This window comes from Dermacentor silvarum, chromosome 4 (assembly GCF_013339745.2).
Source record: "Dermacentor silvarum isolate Dsil-2018 chromosome 4, BIME_Dsil_1.4, whole genome shotgun sequence".
Taxonomy (NCBI): domain Eukaryota; kingdom Metazoa; phylum Arthropoda; class Arachnida; order Ixodida; family Ixodidae; genus Dermacentor; species Dermacentor silvarum.
Window position 1 is genome coordinate 214,293,429 of NC_051157.2, and position 27,769 is coordinate 214,321,197.

The window sequence follows — 27,769 nt, forward strand, 5'->3', positions numbered from 1 at the left end:
GGACTCCATCGCAGACGTCGTCTCCACCCTGGAGGACGCCAGGGCCAGCGGAGACCTCGCCATTCTCCTCCTCATCGACGTCAAGGGGGCGTTCGATGGCCTCCCACATGCGGTCGTCCAGCAGGCTCTGGACCTCCTGGACATTGGCGGCAACCTGCGGCGGTTCCTGTCATCGTTCCTGAACGACCGCACCCTCAGGGTCCGCGTGGGCCATGCAAGGAGCACTCCCCGTCCGGTCGCAGCAGGCGTACCACAAGGGTCAGTGGTGAGCCCGTTTCTCTTCAACCTCGCCCTGGCCCGGTTGCCTGCTGCACTGCCGACCGACCCTCGCTACAAGGTGGAGTGCTCTATCTACGCGGATGACATCGCCCTGTGGGTGCGGGGACCGCTGCAGTCAAGCCGCCACGTGTGCCTGGCCCTCCAGAGAGCCCTGGACACCACGGCCGCCTACCTGGGAAGCATTGGACTCTCGGTTTCGACGGGGAAGACGGTGGCCCTCCTCGTCCACCCGAGAGCAGCGGCACGGCGCTCAGCTCCCCGGCTGCAGCTGGAAGGCGTGCGCATCCCATGGAGTACGACTGTGTCGTACCTTGGGCTGCGCATCGACCACCGGCTAACCTGGCTACCGGCAGTCGGGGCCATGCAGACCCAGACCATCAGGGTCCGCAAGGCCGTGTCGCAGCTCCTTGCCCATGGAGAGGGCTGCTCGGTGAAGTGGGCCCTGCGGTTCTACGAGGCGGCGGCCACATCACGCCTGCGGTACGCCCTCCCGCTGGTGGCGCTGCCGCCACGCCGCCTCGAAAAGTTGGAGCTGCAGCACCGGGCGGCCATCCGACTCTGCCTGGGCGTCCCCCGGAGCTCCCAGATTGCCGCTACCCTTGCGGAGGCTGTAGCATGGCCCCTGTCGCTCCTCTTCCTGCAGCAGGGGCTGAGGCACGTTGACCGCCTCCACCATGCTCCTGATGGCAGAGGCCTGCTGCGTCGCCTCCAGTCCCGGCCTTCCTCAAGGATGGGTCAGCTGTGCCGCCTCTACGAGGAGGTGGTTGGCAACCCACCGCCGAATGCGGTACAGCTGCCCCCACCGCAGAGGCCTCCTGTCCCCATCGCCACGGAGCTGCCCGGGACTTCGAAGAGGCGCTCGCCCGCTTGCGCCCTGCAGCAGACGGCCGCCTGCCTCCTAGACGAGACCCTCGGAGACCACCTCCTGGTGTACGTCGACGGTTCGGTGGTACCGGACACCGGCTCTGCCACGGCGGCCTGCACGGCACCAGCCCTGCAGAAGAGCAGGCAGTGTCGACTGCCCAGACACGCCAGCTCGACTGCAGCGGAGGTGGCAGGCCTCCACCTGACCGTCGACCTACTCTCCGAGGAGCTTCCTGGGGTACCAGCGGCCATCCTCTGCGACTCCAAGGCAGCCCTCCTCGGCCTGCAGAGGCCAGAAAGCGCCAGCCTTGGAGTCGCACTGCTGTCTACCCGGCTGACAGCGCTGCAGGACGCAGGCCACCCGGTGTCCCTGCACTGGATCCCCGCCCACGTAGGGATCCCGGGCAACGAGGCAGCCGACACCCTGGCGAAGGACGCCCACCACACCACTGTGCCCCTCAGTCGGGCCGTGACGGAGGGCGACTTCACAGGACTGAGGCTGCGGCGACACCTGGCGACCCACCACCCAGACAAACGGGTGGCACTGGGATGCCCCCCACGACCACTCCCCCAGCGGGGCCTGGCTCGCAGGGAGACCTCGCTCCTTCTCCGGCTCCGCATCGGCTGCAGCTGGACGGCAGCACGCAGCTACCGACTGGGACGAGCGACGTCCCCGGCCTGCAGCTCCTGCGGGGAGCCGGAGACGATCGAACATCTCCTGCTGGCCTGCCCGGCGTACCTCCAGCAGCGGGGCCCACTCCTGCAGGAGTTCCGCCGCCTGGGCCTCCCCTCTGGCAAGGAGGAAGATCTCCTCTTCCCCGGCCGACACCACCTTTCTGCACTTCGAGGCGTCGTGGAGTTCCTTGACTCGTCAGGGCTCTCCGCACGCCTCTAAGGACATTTCTACAAGCGGGAAGGCCTCACGGCCTCCCACCCCACCCCGGGCCTGACCGGCCTGGCACAACACCGCTGCAGACTCTGCAGCACACCAAGGCCTTCCATCTCGGCCTGATACGTGCCGCCTATGCCTGCCGGTTTTGCTTCGCCCAGCCATGGCGACTCCACTCTATCCCTTCTTTCGCTCCCACTTACCCCTCCCCGTTGGCGCTGAGCCGTGCTCCCTCAAGGGCTGCAGAAGATAGCGCCAACCTTTCCCTTTCCCTCAAGAACCACTTATCATCATCATCATCATCGGCGACAACTTCTTCTCTTGAGCGAACGCGCGGTTGTCGACGGGAGCGGACGCGCTTCACATCGACTCCTGCTATTATGCCAATCAACGCAGCGTTAATTTACAGTTACCGCGATATAATTGGTACCAAAGTGTGCGCGAAGGTGCGGTGCATCGACCGGTACCAGTTTTGACGAAACGGTACGTGATTTTCTCGATTTACGAGGACTCTTCTCTGGTGCGGTGCGGACTTTTCGCTAAGCCTAACGTAGGCCTACCACGAGTACGCCCACCGGTCGTGACGGGCCCGGCCGCTAGGCCTAACCCGGCAACGAGTACGACCAAGATGGCGTCCGAAATGGAAGTGGTCACGTCGATGGAAGACAACACGGCGTCAACGCTGAGCATCGGCAGTTTCGGCGGGCGCACGTGCATCGAAGTTCACGGAGAGGACATTACACCGGAAGAAGTCGAAGGCTGGTCGGCCTCCGGCAAGCGCATCAAGCAGATCATGGCCGGCAAGGAAAGCGGTGAGTCCGCCACCATTACTCGCCAGTCTAGACCCAAGACCAGGGCCAGCTTTGCTAAGAGAGTTGCAGCTTCGGTAACGAAAGCGGTGAGGATGACGATAGATATGCCGAAAGAAGACACCAAGGTAGTCATGAGACCACGTGGCGGTCTCAACGTAGTGAAAACGGAGGCTTCAAGTATCATGTCGGTCGTCAGGACGGCGGCTCGAGTAACGAAGGAAGAAGCCAAAGCAGACACCATCTGCACAAACGCGCAGCAAAACATCATCGTGGTCAGCACCCCGGACGAGAGGCGCGCCACGCTGTACTCTAAGGTCAAAGCCCTTAACATAGGAAGTAAGACATACGAAATCAACGCCTACCGAACGGCGCCAAACGGCACGGTCAAGGGAGTCATCCGAGGTATAGCCGTAGACGATACCCCGGAGGAGATAGCCGAAAACATCGTGAACCCCTACAACCCCCTAGCGGTGGAGGCGCACAGAATCGGCAATACAACCACGGTGATAGTACTTTTCGCTGGACAGAAAGTACCGAACTACGTCAAGTATGGCTCGATATTGGTCATGTGCGGGCTTTACCGCAAGCACTTTGACGTGTGCAAGCAATGCGGCAGGGTCGGCCATAGAAGAGACGTATGCCCGAATACCAACGCCAAAGTGTGCTTCGGCTGCGGAATCGCGAACCCCAGAGAGGGTCACGAACGCGAATGCAAGCCCAAGTGCAAGCTATGTGGGGGACAGCACCCAACGGTCGAGAGGGAATGCAAAAACAAGTACAAGATGCCGTACGTGGTGAAGAAGCGGCAATGGGAACGCAAGATGGAAGCCATGCAGCGAACAACCGGACCCGGAAAGCTCTCCGCCGCGACGAGCGTCGCCTGCCGAGAGACCCCGCGGGGAATCAAAGAAGCACGACAGCAGCCGCAAAAGGGACGACAGCAAAATAGGCAGGAGCGCCAGTCGCCGCAGACCGTCGCAGTCGAGGGAGAGAGGCTCCTGGGCCGACGCAGTCAATGCAAACATGGCAGAGAAGAGACAACCACCGGCGCAAAACGCCGCGAAGAAGATCCAAGAAGCGAACGGGGTGGAAAAATCCTTGAGAGACGAGAACGAGAAGCTAAAGCGGAGAATCGCCGAACAGGACGCAACCATCAAGGAAATCAACGAGAAGGTAACGACATTAATTGCGATGCAGCAACAGCAGCAACAGCAGCCGACGCCCGCGCAACAGAGGAAACAAGAGAAGACCGAGGACGAACCAGAGGTCGAGGTAGACCCGAGAGCCACGATAGCGGCAGGACCAGCTCCCAAGAGGAGAGCCATAGAGGGTGCCAAAGAACGAAAGATAACGGAGAAAATCGAAAAACAGGGTGACAGACTCGACCATCTTGAGGCGACCAGCAAGGTAACCAACGAACGCCTCACCGCGCTCGAGCAAACGGTTCAGCAGATGACAACCAACATTCAGAGAACATGATAGCGCAGATGCAAACACAGCTGCAGGCGCACATACAGGCACAAATGCAAAGTATGGAAGGACAGATCATCGCCAAACTGCAGCAATCATGGCCGGGACAGCACTCATAGCAGTAACCACACCGCCAGTGAGAGACCTCTTGGTCTGGCACTGGAATTGCAACGGCTTTACCGGCAAGAGAGCGGTGCTGCTGCAACACTTGCAGCAACAAACGAGGAAACCAGACGTAATAATGATACAAGAAACACACAGCGAAGAGACACCAAGACTCCCGGGCTACCGGTCGCACGACAGCCCGCCGAGCGAAAGGGACACGTCCAAGGGCAAGGGCAGAGGGGTCTGCACCTTCGTTAGGAAAGTGATCACCTTCATGGAACACGAACTGATCGGCAGAAGCGCCATCGAACACTGCACGGTGGAAGTAATTACGGGCAAGAAGAGGAAGGAGAGCACTTACCTGGTGAACGTCTACAGCAATCCGTCTCACGGACAACAGAAGTTCAAGGCACTACTTCACAAGGCGAGTAGAGTCGCGGGGAGCAATACGCTCCTAGTGTGCGGAGACTTTAACGCTCCGAACCAAGGCTGGGGCTACCAAAGAACGACGGTCAAGGGAAGAGAGCTGATGCAAGATGCCACCGACGTGGGACTGAACCTAATCACGGATCCGGTCTTTCCCACCAGAATCGGTACATCGGTTACGAGAGACACCACTCCGGACCTTACCTTCATCAAAACCGAAGGAAGAACGAGACAAGCGGAATGGAGAAACATGGGACAAGAGCTGGGCAGCGATCACTACATCGTGGAGGTCGTCGTACCGCTCGAAGGCCAAGGCAACACCGGCATAAGGAAGCATCGCATTACGGATTGGGACGCCTTTCGAACGGCACTACCCGCGGTGCAACTGGACATTATGGACATCGAACAATGGGCGGCTAACGTCGTTGAGACGACGGAAAGAGCCACCAAAGAGCTGGAAACGGACGAACGGATAGACAAGATCGACAGTCGGCTCGCCCACCTGATAGAAGCCAAGCAGTCCATAAAGGTGAGGTGGCAGAAGCAACGAACGAACCGAAGTCTAAGGAAGAAGATCGCCGAGCTCAACAGGCAGATCGAGGCTCACTGCAAGGTGCTATGCACCCAACAATGGAACGAGGCCTGCAATGAAGCCGACGGACAGTTACACAAGGGAAAGACGTGGAACATGCTGCGGCACCTCCTCCACGAAACAAAGACCAAGGGCCACCAACACAACAACCTGGCCAGGATCCTACACAAGGCAATCTGCGAACACGGAGAGGACGAGATCAAGCGGAACTTGGACGCCAAGTACCTACCGACCACCCCCACGGAAAGACACCCGGATTACCAAGGCAACGAGAACGAGACGCTAGATCGAGACATCGAGACATGGGAAGTCAGAGCTGCTCTGCAGGATCTCAATGGCAGGTCCGCCGCGGGTCCCGACCGAGTGACCAACAGAGCGCTCAAGAATCTCAACGAAGCGGCCATCGAAACGCTCACGAAATTGTACAACAAGTGCTGGCAAGATGGAAGGCTACCCAAGCAATGGAAAGCAGCCAAGACGATCCTCATCCCCAAGCCTGGTAGACCACCAAACATAGAGAACCTCAGGCCGATCTCGCTGACTTCGTGCGTGGGAAAGGTCCTCGAACACGTTCTCATGAACAGGTGGCAGCGTTACCTGGAAGAATCGGAGCTCTACCTGAATTCCATCATAGGGTTTCGGAACAAGCTCGGGACGCAAGACGCCATGATCTTACTGAAGAACGAGATCATCGACGATATGACGGCCACCAAGGACAACAGAGCCATACTTGGGCTGGACCTGCAGAGCGCCTTCGATAAAGTGAGGCACTCGGCTATCCTGGCCCAAGTATCCAGGCTAAACATGGGCAGAAAGACATACGAGTACATCAAAGACTTCCTGACGGAACGGACCACCGAAATCTGCTCGGGAGACCTGCAGCTCGAAGAGAACCTGGGCAGCGTCGGAACCCCGCAGGGCTCGGTGATCTCCCCGTTACTCTTCAACCTCGTGATGATCGGGGTGGGCAACCGGCTAGAAAGAGTAACGGGAGTCCGGCACACCATCTACGCCGACGACGTTACGCTATGGGTACCGGGAGGAAGCGACGGACACATCGAGACAACGCTGCAAGAAGCGGTCAACGCCATCGAGGAGCAGCTGGACGGGTCTGGACTCGTCTGCTCTCCGGCCAAGTCAGAGCTGCTGGTGATTCCACCGAAAGGAGCCGGCAGGAAAAGAAAGAATATGGAATTCAAGTACGAGCATCCCAAGATCACGATCAAGACGGCGGGAGGACAAGTAATACCGGAAGTCGAGAAGATTCGAGTGCTCGGGCTGCTCATCGAGCGAAATCGAGTAAACGGTGAAACGGTGAACAAGCTCGCGGGCAAAGCGGCCGCGGCAATGAGACTCATCAAGAGGGTGTCCAACAGAAGAGCGGGGATGAAGGAGGAGAGCCTGACTAGGCTCGTTCAATCCTTTGCAGTTAGCCACATAACGTACGTCGCCGCCTTCCACAACTGGAGGCCGAGTGAACGTAACAAGATAGATGCCACCATACGCAACGCGTATAAGGCGGCACTCGGTCTCCTCGGGAGCGCGAGCACCGAAAAATTCATGGCGCTGGGAGTCCACAACACGCTGGACGAAATAGCCGAGGCACATAGAACAGCGCAACTCGAACGTCTCTCTGAAACGAGAACCGGAAGACAGATACTGCGGGACCTTGGCCTCGAGCCGAGCGAAGGCAAGCAGCAGAACAACGTACCTATACCGGATAGCATCAATAGAAATCTCAGGGTCTGCCCGATCCCGAAGAACGTCAACCCCGAGCACAACAAGGAGCGGCGGTTGGCGAGGGCCAGGGCTCTCTGGACCTCCACGCCAGAGAAGAAGGCGCCGTCTACGTGGACGCGGCGGAGTATCGAGGCAGCAGCGACGCATACGCGGCTGTGGTCGTCGGAGCATCGACGGGTGCAACGAAGACCGCAGCGAGCGTCCGGACTCGAGAAGCGCACCAAGCGGAGGAGATGGCTATCGCCTTGGCCGTCTCCGACCCCGGATGCACTACAGTGCTGTGTGACTCTAGAACGGCAGTGAAGAACTATGCCAAAGGTATGGTATGTAGTGAGGCAGCGCGCATACTGCGCAAGGTCGAAGACATCGGGCGCAAAAGTGCTGCTGTGATCAAGTGGTTTCCGGCCCACATGGGCAGTGACGTGTCGGAACGCGGGAACGCGAACCACAACGAGACGGCCAACGCGGCCGCGCGAGGACTAACCAACCGCGCGGCTGCAAACACGGCCGACTCGGAGTGTTGGTCGCGGTACAGTGTCAAGGACAAGATGACCACCTTCAACGAAATAGTGACTGAACAGACAGACTATGCCCCCACCTCACCCGGGGCTTACCCGGAAGGAGGCAGTGTTATACAGACAATTACAGACAGGGTCCCTGCTCACCCCGGTGCTAGCTAAGCACGTGTGTCCGAGTGTGTACACGAGTGACGTGTGTAGACTGTGTGCGAAGGAGAGAGCTACCGCGGCTCACATCCTTTGGGACTGTGGTATAAATCCGAGAGAAGCCAGTGAGAAGACGACGATCCCGCCGCAGCTAGAGGCTGCAACGAGGATCTACGATCAAGAGACACAACTCAAGGCCGTCCAGCAAGTCTCGGCAGCTCTAGGAAGGCAGCAACCTAGCGAAACCGAGGATAAGGGGGGCGGCACCCCCAGGAAGGGGGCGGCGGCCCTCTCGGACCCGCGGAAGTAGCGAGGGAGCAAGACCTCGAGGAGCATAACGCACGAGACTGACGTAGTGGCCGCGTCGCGATGAAAGCTCGTCCTCCCTGCGTGGAGGGAGCCTAATCGACTCTGCAGGCATTCTCAATAAAGTTATTCTCTCTCTCTCACAGGGCATTTGGAACCTCCCAGGTCCCCTGGGTCCCCGCGCGACCCCACCGCACTCAAACGTTCATGTTTAACATGTCCATGACGCTAGCAGCCCGGATGGCGGCGATCTTCTGCCTTGCCGGGTCCGTGGAGCGCAGTGAGGTCTCCCAGTCCTCCCAGGTTTGGAGTGGTGTCGGGCCGCCAGGGGGAGGAGAAGCCGGACAGGCCAGGAGTATGTGGGTGAGGTTTGCTTTCGGTGCATTGCACAGAGGGCAGGAAGGTGGGATGGGTCTGTAGTGGGAGAGGAGGGATGGGGTAGGTAGGGTGCGCGTTTGCAGACGGCGCCACAGGTGTTGCTCCCTGGTAGTGAGGGAAGAGTGGGGCGGTGGGTATATTTGCCTCTCGGCGCGAGCATTCGCGATGAGCTCAGCGAAGGTACACGCACGCTCCCTCGAGAAACCCCCCATGAGGTCCGCCTGTGCCCGGTTTCTCGACCCTCGAGCTAAAGAATCGGCGGCCTCATTGCCGGGGTTTCCCGAGTGCGCGGGCACCCAGATGAGCTTAGCGCTGCGGGAGAAGGGGGGGTTCTGGGTCAGTATGTGGAAGGTGGCAGGGTGAACTCTGCCCCTAGCATAATTTAGCAGTGCAGTTTTAGAGTCACTCAGGATGTAGGGTAGGTAGCACTGGAGCTGCCGAGCGCTAGCGCTATAGCGATCTCTTCCGCTTCCTCTGGGTCCGTTCCCTGGGGTAGTTCCTTTATTAATGGAGGTCTGTTCAGTGTGTAAGCAGCCGCTGTGGCTCCGTGCTGATCGCATGCAGCATCTACCCATATTGCGTTTTGTTCATCGCCGTACCGTTTATGAAGGGCTGCTGCTCTGGCTTTCCGCCGCTCGCGGTTTTGGTCGGGGTGCATGTTACGAGGGAGCGGTCGAATGCGTAGCGTTTGACGAATTTCCGTAGGAAGGGCTTTTAGGCAGTCATGATTAGCAGGGATGCGAATTTCGAGTTTTGAAAGTATATGCCTCCCGGTAGAGGTACTGGCTAGTCGGAGATATTGTGCCTGTAGGTGTGCTTCAGTTAGTTCTTGTATGGTGTTATGCATGCCTAACTCCGCCAGTCGTTCGTTACTGGTGCTTTTGGGCAGGCGGAGCGCAGCCTTGGTAGCTTGTCTGATTATAGAATTTATTGTTTGCGTTTCGGTTATATTGAGGTTGAGGTAGGGGGTAGAGTACAGTACTCTACTCATGGTATATGCTTGTACTACTCGCAGAGTATCTTCTTCCCGCAGGCCGTGAGCTTTATTTGTTACTCTGCGTATTAGCTGCGTGGTAGCTGCTAGCGTGCTCTTTAGGCGTTTGATGGTTTCGGTATTTTTCCCATCTTGTTGCAGGTAGAGGCCAAGGATTCGAATGGTGTGGACCTGTGGGACCACCCTATCCTGTACGTAGATTCTAATAGGAGTATGATACGTTCTACCCTTTGGCGGGATCAACAAAAGTTCAGATTTTTCCGATGAGCAGGTGAGGCCTACCTTGGTGACCTCTTCCTGCATTACCATTGCGGCTGTTTGCAGTGTTTCTTCGATTTGCGCGTCCGATCCATATGTAGTCCACAGGGTGATATCCGCGTACAGGGTATGGTCAAGATGGGGAATTTGCTGTAGCTTCCGCGCGAGCGGAATAAGTACTGCGTTAAAAAGGAATGGGGACAGCACTGAGCCTTGCGGTGTGCCTACGTTCGCTAGTGTGTAGCGGCGTGTACGAAGGTTGTCTACGCACATGCTGGCCGTTCGGTTTTGCAGGAAAGCCTTTATGTAGTTGTATGTTCGTTGGCCAACTCCTAGGTCTATCATGGCCTTTAGGATGACATCGTGCGTGACGTTGTCGAAAGCCTTTTTGAGGTCAATCGCCAGTACCGCTTTAGTGTGCGCAGGTATGAGGGGGTCCAGAATAGCTGTTGTGAGTTGCAGCATGGCATCTTGCGTGGATAAGCCCGATCGGAAACCAATCATTGAGTGTGGGTATTGACCAGTGTCTTCCATGTGACCGTGCAATCTAGCTAGGATGACTTGCTCAAAGAGTTTGCCTAGGCTGGAGGTAAGGCAGATGGGGCGCATATTTTCTGGGGTAACTGGTTTGTTAGGTTTCAGTATTAGTATGACCCTTCCATGTGTCCACTCCTCTGGCAGTGTGCCGCTCTGCCAATGCTTGTTGAAGATACCGGTAAGTTCTTGCAGGGAATTGTCGTCTAGGTTTCTAAGAGCGGCGTTTGTTATGCGATCTTCGCATGGCGTGGTGTTGCTGAGTCTATGAAGTGCTGCTCGGACTTCTTGTATAGTTATGTCCCTGTCTAGTTCATTATTTGGTGGGCCGGCGAAATCCGGCAGTGGAGTGGAAGTGCCCGGCGAGGTGTGTAGGCTCTTAAGTTTCTGTAGTAGCGCCTGCGTGTCGTATTTATGGTTGTGGGTTAGTCGAGCGACAAGATTTCTAGTGTGTTGTTTACTTTTCATGGGATCAATTAGATGTTTTAAAAGATGCCACGCTCGAGTGGTACTGAGATTGCCTCTGAGACCCTCACATATCTGCTGCCAATTCTGTCTACAAAGTTGTTGGCTGTAATCCTGAATTTGCTGTGCCAGCTCAGATATCCTGCTTTGAGGCTTCTTGTTGCGTTTTTGCTTAGCATATCTTTTCATGAGACTTTCATGCGCTTCTATTCATATGCGCCAATTTTGAGTCCATAACTGGGACTTGCTGTTCTGGGCTATATTACTTGGTGCACGCCGCTTGGTCCTCGAGGACTTGTTCTGTCCAGGTTAGCGCATCCACCGGCCCTGTTTGTTGGTTTGTTTCCCGCCGTTTTCTAAATTTATCCCAGTTGATTAATTTATGCTCTATTCTTTTTCGAGACGCTTGGGGACCTGAGACTTGAACTTCGATAATATAATGGTCACTGCCTAAAGTATGTGTTGTTCTATTCCATTGAAGGTTGTGGATGCGTCTGCCCATCGTGAGATCCGGACTTGTGTCCATCATTCCTGTTGTACCTTGTCTGGTGGGGCAGTCGAAATCATTGTACACCGTGAGCTGGGACTGTTGAGCTTGTGTCATGAGAACCTCCCCTCTGCCAGAAGTTCTCTGGTATCCCAATCGGTGTGCGCGCAATTAAAGTCTCCGGCCACTATTATTGGTGTTTTATTTGCCGCTGCGGTAATTTGCGCTATTAGGTGAGCGCAGCGCGTTGCTGCCATACTCGGCGGATTATATTTATTGGCGATGAGTAAGGAATCCTGTTGAATGTCGAGTGGGATAACTTCAAGGACTACATTTTGTACTATGTGGGAGAATGAAAGTTGCGTATGCCTTATGAACCGCTTGATAAAGGTAGACACAACCGGAGTAGTATCGTTTGGTGAGTGATAAGCAGTATATCCTGGGAGCGATATGCTTGTTTTAGGGTCCTGTAGCAGAATTAGGTCTGGTGGGCGTTCCTCATTTAGTATGAGTTGAATTAGCGCTTCTCGCTTACGGCGTATGCTGCGACAGTTCCAGTGCCAGAGTTTTAAAAGGGGAGGAGTCTTAGAATTAGATGAATCACCTGCCATTTTGCTGTCCAGAAGTTTGGGAAGTGGAGGGGGCATGAGTGGTATGGGGTAGGGGCACCGCCTGCATTTGGTTGGTTGCCTCCACCACCGTTAGGCCCATCTGTGTCCTGAGCTGGGTACAGAAGGTATCTAGCTTGTTCTCTAAAATTTTGAAGCGTTCGTCAATGAGGCTGTCGATCCGAGCTTCGAGAGTTGGGAATCGAGCCTCGAGTGTTTGCAGGCGCTTGTCTAGGAATTGTTGAAATTCATCGCGCATCTGCTGTTGGAAGTGTGCTAGTTTCGCTGTTAATTTTGCCTCAAGTTTGGCTTCAAACTGAGCCTCCATCTCAGCTGTTTTGTCTGATTGCTCCAGCTCTGTTGTTTTGGCTGATGGCGGAGGAACGTCTTTTCTTTTTTGTAGGTGGGGTGGAGGTTGAGGTTTCTGCGGGAGACGAACTCTGGGTGTCTAGGGGTAAAGGGTGACCAGTGGGTGGGTGTGAGGGTTGGATGATGGTTTGGGTGACGGGTGATGGGTGGGGTTGGGTGATGGCCTGTCGCAAGCTTCTTACCTCCTCTCGAAGACGGATCATCTCCTCGTCCCGAGGGTCAGGTTGGGGACGATTCGTTCTGCCCATGTGAGCTCCTCGGGGGCCTTCGGGGGGCTGATGGATTCCATCTTGGAAAATCTTCTGGGTGTAGCTGGCGTCTTCCGGTTGTTTCCCTGTTTACCGGTGGCTTCGTTGTTTGTTGTCGCTTCGTTGCTTTACACCATCCTGTTCCTGTAAGGTGCTCTCCGCCGCACATAATGCATCGGGGCACGCACTGTCGTGTTCTGTCTTCGCCGTGATCTTCGCCGCATCTTGGACATCTCGGTATTTTCAGTTCTGGACACACATCATATCTGTGTCCTGGGGCGCGACAGTTCGTGCAGGCCTCTGGTCGCGCCCTATATGGCGTGCACAGGTGTACTCCCCCATAGTAGATGATTCTACGGGGGATGGGTCCCTGGGCAAAGGTTATCAGGATGGATTTAGACTTGCCCATGCGTCTTGCTAGTAGAATGCCTGCTTCCGGATTTCTCGCTTGTAGATCTTGCAGAAGCTCTTCTTCCGTTTCATCCCAAAAAGCATTCGATATCACGCCTCTTACTGTGTCCGCTGCAGGGACTATGTACGCTGCCACCCCATACGCTTTTGCATTTAGGGTAATGCTTCTGATTTTAACCAGGTTAAGGGCTGCTTCCTGGTTAGTGGTGGCTACTGTGCACGTGTTGTTCATTGGGTGCACGCGTAGTTGCACTTCTCCCATCGGTATCTTCGCCGTTTCGTAGAGGCAGCGGAGCAGCAGCTGCGGTTGTATGTTGGGTAAGAATAGGCCTCCCTGTGAGCGGAAAACTACCTTAATCGCATGTTGTGGCAGTGGAGCCATTTGGCGGCTTTTGCGCTTCACTTGCTGCGTTGCACGCAAGTACGCCGGGTTCGGGCGGTACGTCGGACGCCACGTCGACGCGGGGAGCGTTTCGGTGCGTTCCTCGGATGCCTTCTGTTTTCCGCGTACCCCGTTTGTATATTCCATTCGGGCTTTTGACTGGGACTTGATAGGTTCCGATGATCTTAGTCCATTCTGCTGGGTCGTAGTCCTCTTCTCGGAGGGTAGTTCCTTCGATTTGTACTTCCATCATCGTGGGCTGCCGGTGATTCGCCGAGCTAGGACTCGCGCCTGGCATGGCGCGGCCTGTACGGCGTGTCGGTCTTCTCTGTCCAATAAGTCACGTTTGCTGGACGATATGGTCGCCAAACTTGGTGAGTGGCCTCCACTCACCTTCGGGTAGCTACACGGCAAGTTTCTTGAAACGAGATGTCAATTTACCAGAAGGGCAGCATCGGTCTCACGGAGCCGATGTTGCATGCGTCCGCACTCGCCCGTTACCTGGACGCGTCCCGCGACTGCACAAAGCGTCGAGATGGGAAATGAGGGCGTCTTGCCGGCGGTCTCGTCCGGCAGGAAAATTGTGTCGTTGGAAAGGTCTCTGCGCGTAGGAACAATTAATGTACGAGGATTAGCGACTAAAAGAAGGCAAAATCAGTTGTATCGTATTGCGATGGAACAAGAATTGGACATAATCGCAGTGCAGGAAACTAAAGTTCAAGGCAGGACCAGACCGACGGCATGTTACGCCCGTTCTCGGTGCACTATAGTGTGTGTGTCAGTCATGCGGTGGGGACGTCAGGAGGGTGTGTATTATTGGTGCGTAGTTGCTTAGGGATTGTTATACAGTCTGTTATAAGCTGTCCATTGGGCCGCTTTGTAGTTTGTGACTTTGTTTTTGCTGGCAATGAATGGCGCGTGGTTTGTTTGTATGCTCCAACTGATGTTGCACAGCGTCTAGATTATTTCGGCCGCATTAGTGAGTATTGTAACACTGATCGTATACTGATCCTTCTCGGCGATTTTAATTGTGTATGCTCAGCACGAGACAAAACGAGTACTACGCCGCCCCGTGATACTAGCACGATAAAGTTAATGGATATCATCAATGATTTCGCTCTGGAAGATGTGGGAGAATGTATTACCAGTGGGCATAATGTCCAATTCACTCATTTTCAAGGTTCTAGTCACGCACGCTTAGATCGTGCATATGTGTCGCTGGATATTGTGCCTCTTTGTAAAGATTATTGCGTAACACCCCTCTCCTTCACTGACCATTGCCTCGTGATGTTTAGCATTTGCCGCAAAAAAGAAAGAAAGGGAAAATTTAACTTGGATTCATGGAAAATTAATAATAAACTACTTGATGACGATGTTTTCAAAACTTTAGTACATGAGGGCATACAAGAACTGTACCGTGACCCTAATTCAGAAGCTGGGCCGAAATGGGAAACATTTAAGCAAAAAATTAAAATTAAAGCTGTAGACAGAAGCAGCATACTTAAACATGAACGAATTCACGAGAGACTGTTACGTTCAAACTTGCAAACTCTTGTCAAAGAAGAGTGTCTAACGCCTGGAACCTTTAAGGGACATATCCGTGTGGTGAAAGAAAAATTGGAGTTAGACATGGAAAGATTTCGGGGTGCAATTATAAGAGCGAGAGCAGAGAAAACGGTAATGGCCGAAAGGCCTACAAAGCGCGCAATAGGGACGGAAAAAAGTTACGCGCAACGTAATATAATTGCAGAAATAACATACAATGGTGCCTTGACAAGTGCGAAAGACGAGATTGAGAAAGCCTTTTACGAGTATTACAATGCTCTGTTTTCTTTAGGTACGGTAGATAGTGACCAATTCAAAAGTGAATTTTTGGCGTTCATGCCACAATTAGATGACGAAACAAAGGATATATTGCAACTTTCAATCTCGGTAGGAGAGGTAGAGAAAGCAATCGAAGACCTAAATCCCGGGAAGTCCCCTGGCCCTGACGGGCTAAGTGCGGCTTTGTATAAGACCTTCAAGCGAGAAATATCTCCGATATTGGGGCGCTTATTCAATGAGGCCTTTGAGTTTAAATCTCTGCCTCCTTCATTTCTCACTTCCCATACCATTTTTATTCCGAAAACGAACGATTCTATTAAACTTCGGCAGGTATCAGCCTATCGTCCTATCAGTCTGACAAATGTTGATTACAAAATTTTTATGAAAATAGTGGCTAGAAGGTTGCAAAGTGTAATAAACGAAATAGTCGGCCCGCATCAAACATGTGGAATAAAGGGCAGAAGCATCTTTACCAACATTCACAAAGCGAGGTGTGTATTAGAGTGTTGTGATGTCATGAAGGGTGCAGTTGCGATGCTCCAGATTGATTTTGAGAAGGCTTTTGACCGCGTGCCACATGACTTACTTATAACTGTCTTAGAACATGCAAATGTTGGCACAGTAATAACTGAAGCTGTTCGTATGGCGTACAGTGGTTGTAGCACTAGGCTCATTGTTAACAAAGACGTTGAAAATCTCATCCAAGTGCGTCGCTCAGTTCGCCAAGGTTGTCCTATTTCCCCTCTCCTTTTTTGCATGTTTATTGAAAGCTTTTGCCTAAGTATTATAAACCGCAGTACAATTAGTGGCTTCAGGCTACATGCATCTGAAGTACGCGTTCTGGCCTATGCAGACGATATAGGTCTTTTTTGTTCAAATCTCGAAAGTATAGCGGAGGTTATTACCATTGTGAAACGTTTTTGTCAAGTAAGCGGTAGTGCTGTCAATTGGGGAAAATGTATTGGCTTTTGGCATGGCGATTGCGATCTCACGCCACAGTTTTTCCTGAATGTGCAGTGGGTAACAACCCCGGTGAAGTATTTAGGCGTACCCTTAGAAAATTACACCGACAGTGATCCCTATTGGAGGAGACAGACAGAAGAAATCCGAGAAAAAGCCGAGAAATGGAAGGGCAGAGATTTATCAATCTTTGCTCGTGCAACGGTTTGCAATTTGTTTTTCATTAGTAAATTGTGGTATGTGTTGCAAGTGCTCTACTGTTCTCGAGTGAATGTGCAAAGACTTCATCGAGTTTTTGCCGTGTTTATATGGGGATCGACATGAGAACGAACAAGTCGGACGAACCTTTTTCGGCGTGTGCGTGATGAGGGCTGAAGCTTATCGCATTTATTTCTGAGACAGCTTGTAAACCGTTTTTTGTACCTTCGAGATGTTCAGGATCCTTTCCTGCGCACAGTTTGCCAAGTACGATTGGTCAGTGCTTTGCCCAACTTTGTCATCTCTTCCAATAAAATGGAAGGTCGACTACAGGGTTACCTTAAAGAGGTTGTTGAGTCGTGCCGCTTCCTGGAGGCCCGTTTCTCGATTGAATATTTAAGCGCAGTGTCTCGTAAAAAAATTGTATAATGATTTATGTGATATTGTTCTCCCAATTCCATTGTACCGGACTCATTTCTCGGGAGGAAAGTGGCGCAAAGTGCTGAAACGTGTAAAAAGCATGCCTGTGCGTCCCGGGGTGAAAACCTTCTTCTTTAAATTACATGCAGGCGTTTTGCCAGTTAAGACTTGGCTTTCTGATAAGGGATTCTTCGTTCCGTGGGGTGACCACTGTTTCTTGTGCCGGAAACCTGAAACGATTGAACACGTGTTCCTGGAATGCTGGGATGGCGTGTTCTTCTTGGATGTCCTGCAAAGGACCTTAAAGAAGGATTTCCCTTTGGATGCACAGGGAATAAGGTACCTAATGGTTGATAACGAGGATGGTTTTCCATATGAAAATGTTACGGGGAAAAGGAATAATAAATGTATTTACAGTGTATTTACAAGACTGGCAGCGGCTGACAAGATCATAGTAAGCACGCGAAGTCCCGAGCTTCGTCTTCTTCAAGTGCTCTCAAAACGTCTTCTTCATCGCTCTGTCACATGACCCCCGGCGGCTGAAGCACCGACCCGGTGCTGGTTAGGAGGCGTTCGAGTGATACGGCTTAAGACGCGCGACGTGGACTACGTCGGAACGAGGCTGAGCCACGGTGGGGTCAAGAGGGGCGATTTCGTAGGTGACGTCGGTTACTTGACGCAAGACGCGGTAAGGACCAGAGTAGCGTGAAAGCAACTTCTCCGAGAGGCCAACGCGTCGCGACGGAGACTAAAGGAGAACCAGGGCGCCCGGTGTGTAGTGGGCGTCACGATGGCGGGTGTCATATAAGCGCCGCTGATTTTCCTGCGAGTCCACAAGTCGACGTCGGGCAATATGGCGTGCCTCTTGTGCCTGGATTATGGCGTCCCGGGCGTACTCTGATGTGAAATGCAGGCTATCAGGCAGGAGGGTGTCGAAAGGTAGCGTAGGGTCGCGGCCAAACAAGAGGAAGAATGGAGAGAAGCCTGCGGTATCGTGGCGAGAAGAATTGTAGGCAAAGGTAACGAATGGTAATGCAACGTCCCAGTCGCGATGGTCAGCGGAGACATACATGGATAGCATCTCAGTGAGGGTCCGGTTGAGACGCTCGGTTAGACCATTCGTTTGTGGATGGTAAGCAGTAGCAAGTTTGTGTTTAGTCGCGCACGAGTGTAGAATGTCATTAACAACTTTCGAAAGAAAGTAGCGGCCTCGGTCGGTAAGGAGCTGTCGAGGGGCACCGTGGTGAAGGATGACGTTTTCTAGTATAAAATCGGCGACATCGGTTGCACAGCTTGTCGGAAGAGCCCGTGTGATTGCGTATCGGGTGGCGTAATCTGTTGCTACAGCAATCCACTTATTTCCCGAAACAGACGTAGGAAAAGGGCCTAAAAGATCAACGCCTACACGAAAGAATGGTTCTGAAGGCACGTCAAGTGGTTGAAGGCGGCCAGCAGGGAGCGTGGTCAGCTTTTTTCGTCGTTGACAAAGGTCACACGCAGCGACATGACGGCAGACGTCACGGTAAAGACCAGGCCAAAAAAAGCGCCGACGAACGCGGTCGTAAGTCCGTGACACGCCAAGGTGACCGGCAGTCGGCACATCATGAAGCTGGGCGAGAACAGTCCGGCGCAGATGCGAAGGGACAACTAAGAGTCGGTCAGGGCCGTCAGGGCTCATGTTACAGCGGTACAAGATGCCATCGTGGAGTTCAAACATTCGAAGGGAAGGGTCGGGCGTCGTTGAAGTCAGCCGTTGAATAAGGTCTTTTAAGAAGTCGTCCCGGCGTTGTTCCGCTCCGATATCGTCAAAAGCACTCAAAGAGAGAACGGTGACAGGAATGCCGGCCATAGAAACGTCAGGTGGGTCGAGAGGATGGCGCGATAAGCAGTCCGCATCTTGGTGTAACCGGCCTGTCTTGTATACAACTGAGTAGTTGTATTCTTGAAGGCGCAGAGCCCATCGGCTAAGGCGCCCAGAAGGATCTTTCAGAGATGAAAGCCAACACAGAGCATGGTGGTCAGTAATGACTGTGAATTGCCGGCCGTACAAATAGGGGCGGAATTTTCCCACTGCCCAAACGAGAGCCAGACACTCGCGCTCAGTGATGGAATATTTGCGCTCAGCAGGGGAAGGAAGGCGGCTGGCGTAAGCAATAACACGGTCTTGTCCTTGTTGTTTCTGGGCCAGGATAGCTCCAATACCATGGCCGCTGGCATCGGTACGGACTTCTGTTGGAGCTGACGCGTCAAAGTGAGCGAGAATGGGAGGGGAAGTAAGCAGCCGGATCAGCTCAGTGAAAGCACGAGCTTGCTCACAGCCCCAAATGAAGGCAGCGTCTTTCTTGAGGAGCTGAGTAAGAGGTCGTGCAACGTCCGCAAAATTGCGGACAAACCGACGAAAGTAGGAGCAGAGGCCCAAGAAGCTGCGAACGTCCTTGGCGCACGTGGGCACGGGAAAGTCTTTCACTGCCCGGATTTTATCTTGATCAGGACGGACACCCGAAGAATCGACGAGATGTCCGAGCACAGAAATTTCACGACGACCGAAGTGGCATTTGGACGAATTGAGTTGTAGCCCCGCCCGACGAAAAACAGATAGGACCGTCGATAGGCGTTCGAGGTGCGTCGCAAAAGTGGGAGAAAAAACGATCACATCGTCCAAGTAACAGAGGCAGATGGACCACTTGAAACCGTGTAGGAGGGCGTCCATCATTCTTTCAAATGTGGCTGGGGCATTACATAACCCGAAAGGCATGACTTTGAACTGATAGAGGCCGTCGGGAGTAATAAAAGCCGTTTTCTCACGGTCCATGTCATCGACGGCAATTTGCCAGTACCCGGAGCGAAGGTCTATGGACGAAAAATATTGTGCTCCATGGAGGCAATCAAGGGCATCGTCAATGCGTGGTAGCGGATAGACATCCTTCTTGGTTACCTTGTTTAGGTGCCGATAATCTACGCAAAATCGCCAACTGTTGTCCTTTTTCTTAACTAGGACAACAGTTGGCGATTTTGCGTTACTATGTTAACATATTACTATGTTAATGGCTCTGCATAGTATTTGGACGTCACGCATGGCTGTTCGCCATGCAGACGTTGATGCTCGCCCTGCAATAGAGTACTTTCGCGAGTCTCTCATTTCATTCCTCGAAATGGAAAAAGGAAGAAAGTGTGTACCCGATTGGGTGCCCCGTATGGAATGCTTGTTACACATGAAGCAGTTCTAAAATTATGAATTTGTCACTACGTGGTTGACTGTTATACCAATGCAATAAAGAAAAAAATGAAAAAAAGCTTCGTGGCGTAGTGGTTAGCGCCACGCGTTCGGAAGCGAGGGGTCCCTGGTTCGATTCCACGCTATGGACACAACTTTCGGAATCTTTTTTTCATAAAAGTAGGCGTGGTTACCTACTACTACGACGACTACTACTACAACGACAACTACTACTACATACTACAGAGGAGGGACAGACCCACACCCGAAGGAGCTTCGCCCCTAAAACTCGTTGCCCGTATGCTGTATGTGCGAGTGAAAGCGCGCGAGGGCTAGGGACGCGCGCTTTCACGGGGAGCGAACGCACGGCGGAGAGCAAACGCGACTTCCCAGTAGAAGGGGAGTGGTGCGCGAGGAGGGCATCGAGGCACCTTAGACTGTGCGTGCCCGCTCTCCCACTGCTTAGCTTAGTTTTTCCCCCAGGGCAAAAAGGAAACCAAAAAGAAATGTGTGGGAAGCCCGCACCAGCGGAAGGCATAACGGGCATTAAAACCAATCATAAAATAAAATAAAATGGGTCATCGGGTCTGAAAACCCAAAAAAGGAATTCCGAGAAAAAACCAAAGAGAGGAAAAAAATAGTTGCGGAGGCAAAGTCAGCGAGCTGAAGCGTGATCAACGAAAATAAATAATTCAGGTAGTGCTAGTGTAACAAAAAAGTCACAGGCCTGCGCGGCACACGCAGCACAGTCACACTGTAAGCTGGTTTAGCGGCGCAAGAGTAGCTCCAATTTTGGCACCACGCACAACAAGGTCTTCGCGGCAAAGTGTCTTCGCCTCGTTTTGACGAGAACGATCTGAACTGTCCGCCCGGCGTCGGCGTCAACGGCGAGATGCGGCTTGTAATGCTCTCTGCACAGCAGTCTGCTGAGCCCGATGATGCCTGGTTGTAGCCGCGCACGTAGCTCTACGATTCGCTTCTTCAGCAGCGGTTCGTACCTTGCGAGGAGATGTCATAACGTGTACCGAAGAGGTACCCAGAATACGTGGCACACATCTAACATCGGGATAGTGTTGATTGCGCGCCTCGTCTGAATCGCATCTCGTCGTCTGCGCCTGCGCGCGCGGTGGTTGCAGGCACTTTAACTAGATGGCACCACCGGCGGATGCTCGGGTCGTCCGCGCCTGCGCGCCGCGTGTTTAAAGGCAGAGAGAGCGAAACAACTTTATTGAAATATTTCTGCTGCGTGATAGCAATCGCTTGCGTGGCTCAGTGGTAAAGTATCCAACTCCCACGCAGCGGGCCTAGGTTCGATCCCGGCGGAGAGCGGGTACTTTTTTCGCATTACGAGCGATAGCGGTTACGGCCAAACGCAGGCGGTGGCATCATCGCGAACCGAAACGGCTATTGGAATGGGCCCATAACAGCTTACGCTGTAACAAAGAAACCTGGTTATCAGCTCCGGAAGAAAGGTTGAGGAAATTACGTGGCAGCACTCGGCAGTGACCCGCAGCGATCAGCATATTTATTTTATAAGATGAAATGAAAGAAAAGTCCAAAAGTAGAATCGTGAGCAGCTGGCTGGTCTGTGTGGTAGGGCCGGCTCATGGAATCAGGAACGAGTTCACCACTCGAACGCTGGAAGACCGGGCCCAACCTGTACCTGCGCATGGCCGAATGCTACGAAAAAAACTGTTGAGTAATGGGAGTGAGCAGTCATAGTGACGAAAGAGTTGTAAGAACGCGCACGCGCGCACGCACGCGCACGTGAAATGAGGATGGTGCATGCAGTTATTGCCAGATGACACAGGGCGTACCCATCTTGGTTGGCTTAAACAGTGCAAGTGGCAGGAAAGAGAGCATGCGAAAGTAACATGAGGGATATGAGAGCAGAAGGGATGATAATAGGGGCGGAAAGAAAAAGGCCAGGTAAAAGAGAAGGAAATGCGAATTTGCATCAGGGAGAGAAGACAGACTAGGAATAACAGGCACGAGTAAAGTGATGGTGTGAGCCAGCTGCAAAATAAAGCCCGCGATCGCTTACTGTCAAGCAACCTCGGGAAAGTGGCAGGCGTGATGGTGTCACGAATGTGACACTCCACCCGCAACTGAGCGGCAATGTCCGCGGTGCGCGGGCACACAGTAGGGTAGCGAAGCACGCCGTCACACTCCTGCCCACACGCGCACAGACTCGATGAACTGAGATTAAATCGGTACAAGTAGTAAGGATAATGCCCATGTTGTCATGAGCCGTGCGAGATGGTGGTTCGGGGGGAACCAAGAAGGGACGGCGTGCACACTACACACCCAGCGATGGAGGGACGTGTCGACCCCCTCCCGGGGACCAGTAAGCATGCCATTGGTTCTTGGCTATGGCTTTTCTTTGCCCCGGAGTTGAAAAAAAAATAAAATAAAAAGGGGCAAACCCGCACCACCAAAGAGGTATGGCAGGTATAACACCAATAGGAAATAAATGAAAAGGGGTTACAGAAGCAACCCAAAAAGAAATTTAAAGAAAGCCAGTTAAAAGAAAAAAAAAGGTCTCGGAGACAAAGCAGTCGATTATGAAAGGCGAAATGCCGGCGCTCAGTGATTACAGGGTAAAAAGGCAGAACGCAGAAAACAAAACAAGCTCCTGGAGAGAGAAAGAGAGAAAAAAAATTCCCCGGCAGTGATCCACGGGAACCGCCCGACCCCATTTATTAAGACGCATGAAGTGCCACGCGTGGGGCAGCGCCTTGCTGATGCCAGGAACCGCAGAAGGCGGCCAGTGGATGGTGGGCAGCTCTGCGGCAAACGGGTGGCTGCAGGACTAAATAGAAAAAGAAGAGAAAAACATGAGAAAAGGGAAAGACCAAGAGAGAAACGCAAGAAATATGACAGACAGGAAAAGAAAACACAGGGAGAGGGTAGAAAGGGGGGAACAGTAAACGATGACGATGACGCATGCAGCTTGAGGCATCGGCCACGGGGTTCCCCCCGCCATAGTTGGCATAAACAGTGGCGATGGCCAGAAACAACCATGCAAAAGTAATATCTGAAAATATGAAGGTGACAGTGAAAAAAAAATTAAAAGGTGTCAGGCAAGACAACTGGGGCGGGAGGTGAGGTGGGGACTGACCGCGCTATAAGAATGGAAAGGCGAATAAGCAATGCGCGGGTTTTCGGCGAGCGCAGTAAAAGTGGGTAAGTAGGTGGGGTGATGGAAGCAACCCGAACCGCACCACGCAATTCAGCAACAATCTGTGCGGTGTTAGGACAAGCCAGCATGTAGTGGGATATGTCCTCACACTGCGTCCCACACGCGCACAGATTGTTGGCGTGCAGATGGAAACGGAATAAGTAGGGCACAAAATGCCCGTGACCCGTGAGGAGATGCACCAGCGAGCGGTGAGGAGGACACCACTCAGGAATATCGTGAACGCTGGGGAGCCATTGATACAGAGATGTGCCGGCGCCCTCGCGTTGCCAGACGCCATGCCACACATTCCGGGACAAGCGATGGAAACGGGCCCGGACCGAACGTACTGACAGACGAACTTCCCGCAAAAGACCCGTGGTGGCCGCTGAAGAAGCAGCGGAATCCGCGAGCTCGTTTCCGAGGACGCCGCGGTGACCCGGGACGTGGTACAAGTAGACATGGCGCCCGGCAACGCTCTGCGACGTTAACGCGCGCTTGCAGTAGACAACACGAGCGTCAACGTCACGGATGTTTGAGAGGGCAAGGAGTAAAGAAAGGCAATCTGTGTATATGTGCACTGGCGTGGATGTTTGCAGCGTGGTGAGGTAATGAAGCGCCTCAGTGAAGGCGACTACCTCCGCGCTGTAGGCGCCTGACGCGTTTATAACCTTGAATTTACGGACAGCGCATAGACGACCACGTGGGTTAAAAGCCACGAAAGCGGCGCCCGCAGACACGTTCGTATATGAACCGTCCGTGAACACGTGGTACGCAGGTGTGGCGCACACACGTGAGGCCTGTTGGGGCGTTAATCGGTAGAACCGGAATCGGCACAGCTCCCGCGGATGGCGCGACCACGGGTCGAACGGGGGTTCCAAGTTGCGGGGGTCGAACGACTCGTTGGCGAAATGAGTCACCTGGCGCAACACGAATAATGAGAATTCGGCATTGAGGCGATCCAGCTCAAACGGGAGTGGTGTGCAGTTGGCCAGGATCTGCAATGCCGACGTACGAGTTGTATGGAAGGCGCCCGTCAACGCCACCAGAAGCGAGCGCTGAACCGACTGCACATGGGCGGTGAGGTGCGAGGATGGGAAAGCAGGCCACCACACCGGCGATGCGTATGCAACAGCAGGAAGCAGAACCTGTCTATAGAGGCGTCGTAAAAGGACGGGACGTAGCCTGTAATGCAGACGTACGAAACTCAGCAATCGAGTAACCAATACATCGGCTTTAGTCTTGATAAAGTCAACATGGGCGTGAAAATTAAGCTTATCATCAAAGACCACGCCGAGAAGTTTAATGTGATCTTGATGTTTTAGAAAAGCGCCGTCTAGACGAATAGACGGACGCCTCTTGGAAGTGCCAATATGCCCATTGTTGAAGAAGACAAAGAAAGATTTTGACTGACTAATTTTGACCTTGTTTTGCCGGGCCCAATTGCAAATCAAGGATAAGACAGATTCTGCCAGACTCTGCAGCTGCAGGCGCGAGGTGCCAGACAGCAGCACGATGGTGTCGTCCGCCTACGCCTGTAAGTGCACGCCGTCCGGCATGGGAAGGCTGAGCAGGGAGTGGACGATCAAATTCCTCAGTAAGGGGCTGATGGGGGAGCCCTGCGGACTGCCGATCGTCGGGCTAGCCGATACCTCACCCGCGCGCGCCCGGAACACCACCCGCCGTCCCGAGAGGAAAGAGCACAAGAGGTGGTATAAGTTGGCCGGACAGCGGTGTCTGCGCAAAAAGAACAGCACCACTGCGTGCCACACGCTATCGAAAGCGCCCTGAAAATCGAGGGAGATCAGAACGGCGGGCTTTTGATGCCTTGAGCGAGAGCAGGTGCTGCCTCAGGACATACAGGGGTAGAGGGGCACTCCGGGCATGTGTAAAGCCAAATTGGGAATCGTGAAGGAGGTGATTAGAATTTAGAAAAAAGTAAAGCCGGGAATTTAGTAATCGTTCCAGTACTTTGCCGAATAAGGAGTTCATCACGATAGGACGGTAAGCAGAGGGTAAATGAGGCGGCCGGCCAGGTTTGGGAATGAAAATAATGCGTCCCTCTTTCCAGGACGTAGGAAAGTGTCCCAGGCGGAGGGCCGCATTAAACAAGAGAAGAAAAAAGGAAGGGTGAATACGAAACAAATTTCGAACGAACATGCCAGTGAGCCCGTCCAACCCCGGCCCGAACGTAAGTTGCCCTGAAACAGCGCATGCTCGATCTCCGGGAGCGTAAATGCGTGATCGTCAGGCACGGGAGGGTATGCAGCGCACGCGAGCGCGCGAAGTCGTGCGTGGAAGGGGGTATCTTAACTTGAGTCGTCCGTCGCGACATGCTCACTCAACAGCAATGAAGCAGACGCCAACACCGAGGACGTGACGACGTTGGGCGAGGACTCAAGCGGTGGGAGGAGCGTCGCGGAGTGTAATTTCTCAAACGCCAGTTTGAACGGCGAACCATAAAGGTTGCGAGCCGTCATATCCTGGCAAAGCGCGCGATCCGCTGCGTCTTTGGCCCTACGAATGTGCTGCTTGTAGGCTGCGAAAGCCGACGCATATTGCGTCCTGTAAAACGATCGCAGATCAGGGTCGCGGGCCCGTTGAAAGCGACGACGCATCGCGCGCACACGCAGTCTCTCCTCAGCGAGCTGAGGGCTCCACCACGCATTTGCCTTGCCGCTACGCGGTTTAGCTTTACGCAGGTTGCGGCGACGGAGCGCCTCATATATCTCATAGAAATGCCCGGCCGCGCTATCGAGCGCATGCCCAGATGATAAAGAGGCGTGGCTAACTCTCTCGAAGCACGGATGCAATCGTAGGGATTCGAGGATCTGGGATCTAGCGTAGTTCGTAAGGACACGCTCCAGACTTCGCGTTGCAGCGAAGAGAGTAAATTCGACGTAACGGTGATCGGAAAGATTGTCGCGGTCGGAGACCTGCCCTTTCCCTTTCCCTCAAGAACCACTTATCAGACCTGCCAAGTGAAACCCGCGCTCGCGAGAGAGACAGACGCCAACGTGACGTCGATCCATGAGCGAGCGTACGGCGTCTCAAAAGTGGGCAGTGACGCGGGGCTGTTGAGCATTTGCAGGGCGTTAGCGTTGGCAAACTGCACGAGCTGCGCGCCGCGCACCTCTCCGGGCCCGGGCCCCCACAGCGCGTGTTTCGCATTGAAGTCGCCCCCCATAATATACGATCGCGGCGAGCCGTCGGAAAATACCTGCCACAGTTCGTCCAAGAAGGGATCGAGAGGGCGATGGGGCGGCGCATAAATAGCGATGAGGACGAACGAAAGTGCGGCTCGCTCGCACCTGACGGCCACGACCAGTTGCGATACGTATAGGGGAAAGAGATCAAATGTAGGGGCCCGCGCAAGGAGAGCAACACGCGGGTGCTCCCGCGAGTGAAACACTGTAATATCGCGGGGCACGTGGGGAATCTTGTGGTCGCGGGTGTGCGGGTCAGACACCAGTGCAAACGAAAAGTCACCCTCAACCATGTGCTGCACCAACAGCCGTGTAGCATCACGCGTGTTGGCGAGGTTTGCCTGTAGGAAGCGAAGCGGCGAGGCGTCAGCCATGGTTGAGAGCAACGAACATGGTGTCGACAGGTGAGAAGCACGGACGAGAGAGTGCCGGCGCGCCCACCGAAACAATACAAGCCACCCCGCGACGCCAACCAACCCGGGCCGCAACCCAACAAATCCCAGCGTCACGGCCCACCCAGGCAGAAAGAATGAGAAAGGTGGAACGAAGGAGGCAGAAGGAGGTGCGATAACACTCAAGAGAGAGAGGAAGGAAAGAAGGAGGAGCACCGAGATGAAGACGGGGGAAAAGGCGCGGCGATCCCCAACACCCCCACGGCGCCAAGAGGAGACTCCTGCAGGGCCGCATGCGCGACCCAATTCCCCCGGCAGCCGCAAGGGTGAGGAGACCGCCGCGCCGCACCACGGAAGCCGGGACAAGCAAACTAACCATAGTCAGTACGAGCGCGCAACTGCGCAACCCTGGCCATCGGGAGAGGGCAGGCCTTATCCCCTGTTGGATGGGAACTGGGTTGGCCCGCGCGGCGACATTCGCTGCAGCACACAGCAGCATCCCCCATACGCACCGTGCACTGCTCACCGAGGTGCGGGCCCGCGCATCGCGTGCACACCGCCCTCTCGGGATGCTGCCGAACAGGGCACGAACGGCGGCCGTGACCATAAGTAGCGCAGAACGTGCACGTGGGTATGTGCACGTCCTCCACCACCGTTGCCGAGGTCCAACCCACGGAAACTCGCCCGCGACTCATGAGCGACCGGTACGCAGGAGGATCCATTGCCACCACGTGGGTGAAATTGCCCGAGCGCTCCCTGAATGAAACGCGAACCTCGCAAGTGGACGGGTCTAGCCGGAGGTCAGGGTTGCGCGAGTTAATCTGCGCCACGAGATTGACAGCCGGGACATCAGGGTCGACCCCGGTCAATTTAACATGCGGTTTACGCTGTTGTACCAAGCGTACCGACATTGCCGTGTTAGTGACCGGGTTCTGTTCAATGAGCGTTTTAAGTTTTTTAACTGACGCGAGATCGTCCGACAAAACCGTGAGGCCAAGCGGTGTCTTGTGCACGGAAATGTCGCCGAGGTTTTCGCGTGCGGGGTCGACGTTGGTTTTTAAGATATGTTTAATATCCTGAGCGGCAGTGCCTGTG

The 27,769-nt window shown here is 54.0% G+C and overlaps 2 pseudogenes; both read left to right on the forward strand.

Moving 5' to 3' along the window:
- Positions 1 to 2,672: 2,672 nt before the first annotated feature.
- LOC125944617 (uncharacterized) lies at positions 2,673 to 4,713 on the forward strand (annotated as a pseudogene).
- A 1,300-nt stretch (positions 4,714 to 6,013) lies between these two features.
- On the forward strand, positions 6,014 to 8,300 carry LOC119449226 (uncharacterized; annotated as a pseudogene).
- The last annotated feature ends 19,469 nt before the right edge of the window (positions 8,301 to 27,769 follow it).